The following is an 11,138-nucleotide window of genomic DNA, read 5'->3' on the forward strand; positions in this document are numbered from 1 at the left end:
TAGGGTTTGAGCCATGGATAGCAGAGGCAACCAAAACTCCGGAGCTTGAGATAGTTGGGTTCCGAGCCAAAAAGAATGGAGTAGGGAGAGGCATTTTTTAGAGTGGAGGTGGGTAGGCGATTGATGTGGTAGACAGCAGTGGCACAGGCATTCGTCCAATATTGGAGGGGCATAGAAGAGTGAGTGAGAAGGGAGAGAGTCGTTTTGACAATATGACGATGACGACGTTCAGAAAGGTCGTTGTGTTGGGGTGTATGAGGAGGGGATGTGAGGCGAGAAACACCATCAAGGGTTAGAAATTCATGTAAGGCATCATATTCACCGCCATTATCAGAGTAGAGAGTGACAATAGGGCGTTGGAAGTATTTCTCCACTAAAGCTTTAAATCTAATGAAGGTAGTTTTAGTATCAGATTTAAGTTTTAGTGGATAGAGCCAAGTGTGTTTCGAAAAATGATCAGTAAATATAACATAATACTTGTAACCATCATGAGAGAAGAGAGGGGATGTCCAAAGATCAGTGTAGACATATTGTAACGAAGCATTAGAGGTGATAGTAGAAACATGAAAAGGAAGTTGATGACTTTTTGTAAGTGCAAGAGATACTCAAGAGGGGGATGAATTGAGTATTTGTCCGAATGTTGTAACTTTTTCGATTATAGTAAGAACTGTAAGAGAATAGTTCTCTAGCAGCGGAAATAAAAGCAATGAATAAACAACACAACGATTTAACGAGGTTCGACTTCTAATAAGTCTACGTCCTCCACTCACTCATCTTTTATTAATCAACTCAGAATAACAAAAGAATTACACTCAATCACTTATGCACCTATGCACAAGATGATTCCCCAACTTCCACCTATGGAAGTTCGACTCAACCACCAACTATGATGGTTCAAATGAAGTTGATCCCTGATCAACTTCCCCAGCAAACTGAACTCACAGAATGCTCAAATACAACAAGTTTTCTCTCAAGAATAAAACAGCCTAACACGCTTAGAATGAGAGTAGTTTAAGATCTATGTGGTATTAGGGTTTATGCTAGGTTTAAGAGTTCAGAGAGAATGCTTTTGCTTAGAGTATTTGAAAAATGCGTGCAAAAGCTTAGGTTTGTGTGCTAGCAAACTCCTTAAATAAGCCTTTGGTAAGTAAATGTTACATGATATTATGAGAGTATATTTTCCTCGAAAATATGCAAATTATTCCAAGGAAAATATACTCAGTATAATATCATATAACACACTTACCATACTTAAGAAATCTTGCTACACAACAAACCATGCATCCGTGTATTTTGAAAATCAATTTTCGCGGAAAGAAAACTTTCCTAAAATACGAATGCATGAAGTAAATCCTTAGAGGACTGGTTCAGATCTGTTCCCAGACTGTTCCAATCAACCAAGTTTTACTTGTAGTTGTGTATGACAAGTAACCGAGTTTCTTGTCATCCACAACTAGCTCATCTCTCTAGTTTCAAACCTTTATAGTGCATCAAAACCTTTATACCACTTACATTGCATCTAAGACCTAAATACTACAACTTGATCTTGGTCTTCATGCAATTCTTCAAGACTTGGCTTCACTGGCTTCGTCTTTCTATCCATTGAACTGTACTTTGGCACCTACACATGTAAACAGAAACATGCATGCAATATAATAGTTCAATGTGGTTTGTCATCATTCAAAACTCAAACAGGGAACTAACAAATTCCCCTTTTTGATGATGACAAACCTGAAGTTCCCCTGCAAATAATATCATTAGTTTTGAGAACTTTTTCAAAAATTAATTCTTAAGATAAGAACTCAAGCACTGGTCTCGTACTGTTCCTGCAGATTAAGCATCATTTACAAGTACACCAGTTCACAACTAACTGACACAGTTTAAGAAAGAGTTTCTAAGTACCATAGGCAAATACTAATTAGACTCAGAGCTCTTAGACTTAAACATGCATTGCAAGAAGAACATCAGTAGTTGTTCAGACTTATTTCTAAGTCATTAGGGTGAAAAGAAGTAAAGTGCTTTGAATACACTACATCCAAACCACTTCTGGTCTGTCACTCTAACAAGGCACTCAGCCTTGTTCTAGTTGCTGCAACACACACATGTTTAACACCAGACTCTTCCCCTAAGATAGGTGGAAAAGATCACAGAACTTCACACCTGCTTCCCCCTTTTGGCATCATCAAAATAAATCAAGGAAACATCAAGAACAAAACACAAGCAGTAGATAACTATAAGTCAAGCTAAATAGGAAGCTCAAACAACATTCTAGGGATGCTGATGCTACCAAAGTTCCTGCAGAGTACCAAAAGCTATTTGTCCTAAATAAGAGTTATTACAGACCAGTAGGAGACCAAATTACATAAGATCAAATATTTTTGTAATTTGGGAAAAAGGGGTAACCAGAGATAAAGTTCAATAAAACAGAGGGGTTAGCAGCAAAATAGAAAAGAAGAAGAAATCAATCAGCTCCAGAGTCGTTTTCAGTCCCATCATCTTCTTCCTCCTCAAGATTCTCTGAAACATCTTCTTCGTTTTCTTCCTCCTCCTCTTCTTCTTGCTCTTCCTCCTCCTCTTCTTCTTTCTCCTCGGAAACCATTTCATCATCATCTTCATCACCAGCAGCATGGGATGACTCTTCCTCAGCCTCAGAATCCTCTCTACTCTGAATGCCAACTTTGTCAAGGCGAACCTCAACTCTCTCTGTAGGATTCTTGAAGAGCAGTGCAAAGTTGAGTAACACTATTCAGCATATTTGCATCATCTGGTTCTGGTCACTCAACTGTTTCACCAAGGCATAAGTAGCCTGAACTGATTCCGTACTGGTCCCTTCACCAACAGCAGCACCCTTTGCTGCACTTTATTTTTAGAACACCACCTGCATATGACATGCCCTTCTGACCTATAATCTGATTCGTAAGGTGAGACATGGTGCCATAGTCTCCCACCATACGAATTTTCCAATGAGTGAATACTAAGGTCAGCCATCCTCCATAGGGCAATGCATGCTTCACACAGCAGATCATGTGACTCAATATCATAGCAGGGAGGTTGACTGGAATATGTTCCATGAGATAGTATATGAGAACAATATCCATCAACCGCACACTCATGCGGCCTCTTGCTCTGGGAAACACACTCTTTGAGGCTATGGTATGAAAGATCCTCATGATGGGCTCCCTTAAGTGGCCAATGGTGTACCCCTGCTTAGGATCAAGTGGACCAGTGAACAACCTGGTCTGGATCTGTTCTGCTGTGAGGCCTTTAACTGTGGGCCAGTTCTCCCTTGAGTACTCATCAAGTCCCTTGTTTGGGACTTTGAGAATTTCAGCCAAAATCTTCTCAGATAAATTAATGGGAGTGCCCTTAACAAAAGCAAAGTATGGCCCATCGTCCTTAGTATACAGGTGTTCATAAAATTCCTCAACCACCTTTCCAAACAAACCATCAAGTTCTTTTGCAAACAAAACAGACCATTTCTGAAATTCTAAAGCTTCCTTAACCTCATGCAAGAATTTCTGATCAACCCAACTCTTTGCAACAGAGAAACCAACCAGAATAGACCTATCTCTCAAATCATAGCATCCGTCTGCAGCAACAATAGCAGGCAACTTCCTCTTTTTGTCGGCTGGGAATAGTTCTGGTTCTGGTTCCTGCACAATCTCCTTGCCTTTGGAAGATTCAGCACCCTTCCTAGCAACCGTCTTTATCCTTGTGCCCTTGCTAGCAACAGCCTTAACAGCCTCCTTCTTAGGAACTTCCCCTCAACATCAGCACCTTCCTTCTTCTTTAATTTCTCCACTGGTTTGGGTGTGATTTAGGGGTAGAGATTTTGGCTTGGTGGTTTTGACTGGCTGTTTTGTGGGGATGGTTTTGGTAACCGTCTTCTCAACAGACTTAACCGCTTTTGATGGCGGTTTCTTGGCAGCAACCTTCTTTGCCTTTTCAACTACAACATCCTCCTTCTCAACTTCTTCTTCCTCCATATCCTGATTTTCCGGTTCAGACTCACCCACCGGCTCCGACTCCTTTTCAGATTCTGACTCCTCCATCTTCTCCGACTCCTCTGGCTTAGACTCCTCAACCGGTTTTGGTGAGGGGGCCTTTGATTTTGGTGTGACAGGCTTTTTGGGAGTGGTGGTTTTTGTAACTTTGGAGTGGCGGTTTTGGTGATTTTGGCGGTTGATTTTGGAATAACCGCTTTTGTGGTGGTAGATTTTGTGGTGGATTTGGGTGCAGTTATTTTTGTAGTGGTGGATTTTGTGGTTGCTGGCTTCTTGGAATTCCTTCGTATTAAAGGTTCTTCTTCCTCATCTTCAACCTCTTCCTCCACAATCGGATCCTCCACTGGTTCAGCCACTTCCTTTGCTTTTTAGTTCAATTTCGGAGATTCTTCAACCTCCTTTTCGACCAACCTAGTATCCTTCTTTTTGACATGATGAGACTGAATTCCTCTGTTTTGAGCACTTGAGAATAAGAAAAGAAAACTTGAACAATTTGTGTTTCAAGAATTCGAGAAAGAAAGGAGTAGAAGAAGAAATTAGGGTTTGATCGAGAGAAAGTAAGCAACTAAAGAAAAAAATCAGGAAAATATGTGATCAAAGATAATAAGAGAGAAATAAGGAAAGTATGATCACATGCAAGAATATATATAAGATGGTAAGGAAAAAAATCAAACGAATATATTCGTTCTTCGCAAACCTGTAGTTGCCTTAATTACAACCGTCACTTCATTTATTTTCCTAATTTGAAATTTGAAAATAAAAAATATTCAGAGAATAACCGCCTCAAGAATCTGGTTCCCAAGTGGTCTGCAACTGGTCTGTGCCAACTTACCTTTTTAAGACTTATGCTTAAGTACCCAAGTACTAAGATGATCAGTTCAGCATCGCATAAGAACTTTGTAAGCCCTAAAAAGCAAAAGAAAAATGTACAAAAGAAAAAGAGATATATACACAAATTGACATCATTTGACTAGCCAAAGGGACAAGTCAAGACCTAAGAGCTCATTGTCTAATCTTAACCATACCCAACAAGGTACGAAGCTTGATGAACACTTCTCTGCTCAAAGGTTTTGTAAATATGTCAGCGTTGATCTTCTGACCTGCAAAACTCCAACTCAACATTACCTTTTTCAACATTGTCCCTTAGAAAATGATGCTAATCTCAATATGCTTGGTTTTAGAATGCTGGACAGGATTTTTCGAAATATTGATTGCACTTGTGTTATCACATAAAATAGGAACACTTCCGAAACAGACCCCAAACTCCTTTAGTTGTGACTTTATCCACAAGAGTTGAGCACAGCACAAAGCAACAGCAATGTACTCAGACTCAGCTGTCGATAGTGCTACAGAATTTTGTTTCTTAGATCCCCATGAAATAAGACAAGAACCTAAGAAGTGGGCCATTCCTGAAGTACTCTTCATGTCCACAATAAAACCAGCAAAGTCAGCATTTGTGTATCCAATGAGGCTCATACTGCTGCCCTTTGGATACCACAAACACAAATCATCAGTACCATTCAGATATCTAAATATCCTTTTAACAGCCTTTAGGTGAGATTCTTTAGGGTTGCTTTGAAATCTCGCACACAACCTACTGAAAACACTATATCTGGCCTACTGGCTGTTAAGTAAAGCAATGAGCCAATCATACCTCTGTATAGCGTGCCCTCAACATCCTTTCCCTTCTCATCAAGGCTCAATTTTGTAGAAGTTGGAATAGGTGTTTCATAGGACTTGCTATCTTGCAGACCATACCTCTTCAACAGCTCCTTGAGGTATTTCTGTTGATAGATCATGATTCCATCTTTGGTTTGCTTGATTTGAAGGCCAAAGGAAGAATCCAAGTTCTCACATCATACTCATCTCAAATTCGCTCTTCATCAAATCTGCAAACTCATTACACAAATCAGGATTAGTAGCTCCAAACAAAATATCATCAACATATATTTGGACCACTAACAGATCAGTTCCCTTTCTTTCAAGAATAGTTTCTTGTCAACTGATCCTCTCTTATAGCCATTTTCTAAAAGAAAACTGGAAAGTCTCTCATACCAAGCTCTAGGAGCTTGTTTGAGACCATAAAGAGCTTTGTCGAGTTTAAAACATGATTTGGCAAGTCACTATCCTCAAAACCAGGGGGTTGCTTTACATAAACATCTTCTTTCAAATAACCATTAAGAAAGGTTGTCTTAACGTCCATTTGAAAGAGTTTAAAGTTTATTTGATCAGCAAAAGCAATTAATATCCTGATAGCTTCAAGCCTGGCTACTGGAGCAAAGGTTTCATCATAATCAATTCCTTCTTGTTGATTAAACCCTTGAACCACTAGCCTAGCTTTGTTTCTGACTATAATTCTTGAATCGTCCAATTTGTTCCTGAACACCCATTTAGTTCCAATAACAGACATGTTCTCCGTCCTAGGTTCAAGATGCCATACTTGCACTAGTACAGAAAAGGCAATTTGCGTCGGATGTGAGGCGTCTATTTGCGTCGGACTATGGTGCGACGCCAAAGCCCTCGACGCAAATGACTCAGAAACGATCTGCGTCGTATGCGGAAACGACGCAAATGGTTTAGCTATTTGCGTCGCACTCGTATACGGTGCGACGCAGATGGCTATCCCAGCCCAATTACAGAGTAATGTAGAGGGTAATGTGCGTCGCACATAGCCTAAGGTGCGACGCACATTAGTGATGTGCGTTGCACCTCGGACTATGTGCGACGCAAATTAATATTTTAATAATTTTTTTTTTTTTGACAAAGGGTAAAAAAAACGAGGTGAGCTTTGCTCTTATGGCAAGATTGTGAGCTAATTTCACATCCTCCCTATCTTAATACATGAAACAAACAAAGAACAGTAGAAGATTGAGAGAATATCTCCTTAAAAAACCCAGAAACGAAATGACAAAAATTCAACAAAAAAAATCAGATCTAACACAAAATATACTGCAACTGAAATCGATTCTCGAACAGTAGAATATTGAGAGAATATCTCCTTAAAAAACCCAGAAACGAAATGACAAAAATTCAACAAAAAAAATCAGATCTAACACAAAATATAGTAAAAACAAATAAAATACAATAAACAAGATACAACAAAAAATACGAGATCTAACAAGGGTACAATTGTCTTGCGTCGATTAAGAAACGAAAAAAATCTAACAAATATCAAAAATGAAAAATTCAGATCTAACATAAAAAAACGAAATTAAAAAATTGAACCTTAAAAAAACAAGATCTAACCGACACAAATTTCACTAAATATATTTTTAAAAAAAATACAAATCGCCAAAAACCTTGTTCTTCTTCAAATCTCGTTCTTCAAATCTCGTTCTTCAATCTCTTTCTTCAAATCTCATTCTTCGAATCGCGTTCTTCAAATCGCCAAAACGAAATCTAAGCAGAGAATGATCTAAGCACGAAATCTAATAAAACGAAATCTTCAAAAAACCAGAATGAAGACGCAGAGAAATCTAAGCACGAAAATCATGCTGAGAATGAAATCAAAATGAAAAAGATGCTTGAGTGATGCGGCTGAGAATGTTATTGTGCTGAGAGATGCGGCTGAGAATCAAAACGGAAATCGAACCCTTCTTAGTTGGATGAATAACATACAATTATAAAAAGAGCCTTCAAAATCCACAATAAGTAATGCTTTTTAGGAACACAAATAATGGTTGATTATACTTCATCTACAGTATCGCCAATTTTTTAGCGTGCTTTTTACAGTATCACACCAAATGAATATGATTATGTAATCTACTACTTGTATTTATGGAGAGAGAGGGGAAACTGAAACCCTTGAGAGAGAGTGTGTTTGAGAGATGCGACTGGGAAACGTGTGAGGAGAGAGGCACGAGAGTTTTAGGAGTTTTAGGGTTTGAGGAGAGAGGCGCGAGAGAGAGGGGAGTTTTAGGGTTTGAGGAGTGAGGCGCGGTGAGTAGTTAGGTTAAATATTTGGATGGGCCGCAAATCTGCGTCGGATGGGCCATGAGGTCCAACGCAATTTGGTCTTTTGCAACGCACACAACTACGATGCGACGCAGATAGTGAAAATCATTTGCGTCGTATGGGCCACGTGGTCCGACGCACATTAAGCTTTTGCAACGCACCTTTGGTCAATGCGACGCAGATAGCCACTAGTAGAAAAAGGACGATTTGCGTCCCATGATTTGCGTCGCACAGACACGGAAACGACGCACAGTTAGGATTTGCGTCGCATGTAGGGAGCTGTGCGACGCAAATCACAAAAATCTCTCCAGCAGTGCGCAGAATATGCGTCGCACAATATAAGGATGCGTTGCAAAAGGCTAATGTGCGTCGGACCCCTTGGCCCATCCGACGCACATCAGCCCACCCACTCAATTATAGAGCCACTCCTCTCCTTTTAATTTTCCCAAACCCTAAAAAGACTCCCGCCACTCTCTCTCATCCTCTCGCGTCTCTCTCTCCCTCAAACCCTAAAAAAACTCCAGCCACTCTCTCTCACCCTCTCGCGTCTCTCTCTCTCCCTCTCGCGTCTCTCTCTCACACTCAAACTCTCCCTTTCTCACCCTCAAACTTTCTCCGGCGAATGAACAAACAGAACAACGAACAACTCCGGCTTTTATGTTTCATGGCCCAGTAGACGGATTTGAGTGGTTGAGGATCTTCAGTGAGCGATATTCAGCGTCGACGACACCAACAACACTTCGAACAACGTCGACGACACCAACAACAGCAACAACACTTCGAATAACGAAAGAATCTTCAGCGAACGAACGAATCTTCAGGTAACTTATTTTTTTTCTTTTATTTGTTTTTTTTCGCCTGTTTTAATTTTCCGTAATTTGTCATTTTTTTCAGAATTCAGATCTTGTTTGAAGACCTCGTTTTTTCATTTCCGTGAATTTTTCGAAGAACTCGTTTTTTCATCCTAAAATCTCCAGGTAACTTTTTTTTCTTGTTATTCGCCTGTTTTAATTTTTCCCAATTTGTCATTTTTTCAGATCTTGTTTGAAGATCTTCGTTTTTTTAATTTTCGTGAATTCCAGATGTGTTCGGAGTATAACAACAAGAAGGAAGGTCAAGATGTGAAGGAAGCTCCAACATTTTTTTACTATTATTGATAGATTTGTTTTTATGAATTACTGTAATATATATGTTCTAAAATTCGAAGCATTTTCGTTTTTATTTTTCCAGATCTGGTCGAATTTTTGTATAGTATTGTTATTAGTTTTATTTGATTTTCAATCCTCTATCTCTACACATTCATTGTCCAAATCTTGAGGCTGTTGATTTTCAAGTTTGTATTGTTATTAGTTTTTTTTGTACAGTATTCATTTCCTTTTCAATTACTGCATTCGTTATTGCTGATTCATGATGGAATTTGTGTAGAATTTCCTGCATTTGTTAGTTTTTTTTTTTAAAAAAAAAAATTTTTTTAAAAAAAATTGCAATTTGCGTCGCACGTGGCCCAAGGTGCGACGCAAATTACTCATCTGCGTCGCACCCTAGGCGATGTGCGACGCAAATTACCCTTTGAGCTTGGTGATTTGGGCTGGCAAGATCCACTTGCGTCGCACCGTATACATGTGCGACACAAATAGGTGAACCATTTGCGTCGTTTCCGCATACGACGCAATCGTTTATGAGTCATTTGCGTCGAGGGCTTTGGCGTCGCACCAAAGTCCGACGCAAATAGGCGCCTCACATCCGACGCAAATTACCTTTTCTGTACTAGTGAGCTTATCCTGGTGCTCGTTTACACATGATGTGCGTCGCACTCTACTTCATGTGCGACGCAAATAGGGTTTTTGCGTCATTTCCGTTTCAGTGCGACGCAAATCAGGGGACGCAAATCGTCGTTTTTCTACTAGTGTTGATTTCTCTCAAACTGATTGAGTTCATCTTGCATGGCTAGAACCCAATCTGGATCCGTTAAAGCAACCTTATAGTCAGTAGGTTCAACATTTGATAAGAAGGAATAGAATGCACAAAAGTTTTGCAAAGTAGAGTTTCTTATCTGCACCTTCTTGTTAATATCACTAATGATTAGATCAGTGGGATGAGAGGACTTGTACTTAAAAGATTTGTTCATATCAAAGTTTATATTTGTGCCTTCTAATGTTGAACCTGTTCTTGTATTGGTTTCCCCTATCTAATTGTTGTTTTGAGCAGGTGAATCAGTTTCCATAGTGGTCTCATCTGCATCATCTTCATGTGGATGAGCATCTGAGTCACTATTTCCTTCCCTTACCTCTTGAGCTACCTGATTCTGTGCTGGACCAGACTCTTCCTCTCTATGAGAGTTGTGTGGTGAGCCTGGTTCAGCACCTTCTTCATCCTTAGCTCTTGTAAAGTTCAGCATACCAATTTCGAACTCATCAGCATCTTCAACCTGCACATGTTTGCTGAACATGTTAGTCTCATCAAATAAGACATGGATACTTTCTTCAACACACAAGGTTCTTTTATTGAAAACTTTGTATGCCTTGCTGTGTGAAGAGTATCCAACGAAAACAGCCTCATCACTCCTAGGATCAAACTTGTCCAAACTTGATTTACCATTGTTGTGTACAAAACATTTGCACCCAAAAATACGTAAATGTACAATGTTTGTTTTTCTTCCCCTAAGGAGCTCATAAGGTGTTTTCTTCAGTAGAGGTCTCAAGATTATCCTATTCAAAATATAACACGCAGTACTCACAGCCTCAGCCCAGAAGTTTCGAGGTAGACCACTCTCTAGAAGCATTGTTCTTGCCATTTCTTCTAGAGTGCGATTTTTCCTTTCAACCACTCCATTTTGTTGTGGAATTCTAGGACCTGAAAAATTGTGAGATACACCATGGTCATTACAGTAGGTTACGAAGCTGACATTGTCAAATGCAGAACCATGATCAGACCGGATAGAGACCAGTTGATGACTAATCTTGTTTTGGACCTATTTTACCAGAATTTCAAATTCTTCAAAAGTTTCGTTTTTAAATTTCAAAAAGATTGTCCAAGTGAAATGAGAATAATCATCAACTAACACAAACACATAACTATGACCATTTCGACTTTGCACACGCATGGGCCCACACAAGTCCATGTGTACAAGTTCGAAAGGTCTAGTTGTGCTTACAAACTTCTTTGACTAAAAAGAGGACT

At 39.4% G+C, this 11,138-nt stretch overlaps 1 long non-coding RNA gene across 1 annotated transcript; it reads left to right on the top strand.

The window, feature by feature from the left end:
• Positions 1-8,604: 8,604 nt before the first annotated feature.
• On the top strand, positions 8,605-9,400 carry LOC130591674 (uncharacterized). Its single transcript, XR_008969690.1, has 2 exons — positions 8,605-8,935; positions 9,041-9,400. It is a non-coding gene; the product is annotated as an uncharacterized LOC130591674 (long non-coding RNA).
• The last annotated feature ends 1,738 nt before the right edge of the window (positions 9,401-11,138 follow it).

The sequence above is a fragment of the Beta vulgaris genome, chromosome 5 (genome assembly GCF_026745355.1).
Source record: "Beta vulgaris subsp. vulgaris cultivar EL10 chromosome 5, EL10.2, whole genome shotgun sequence".
NCBI classification, from domain to species: domain Eukaryota; kingdom Viridiplantae; phylum Streptophyta; class Magnoliopsida; order Caryophyllales; family Amaranthaceae; genus Beta; species Beta vulgaris.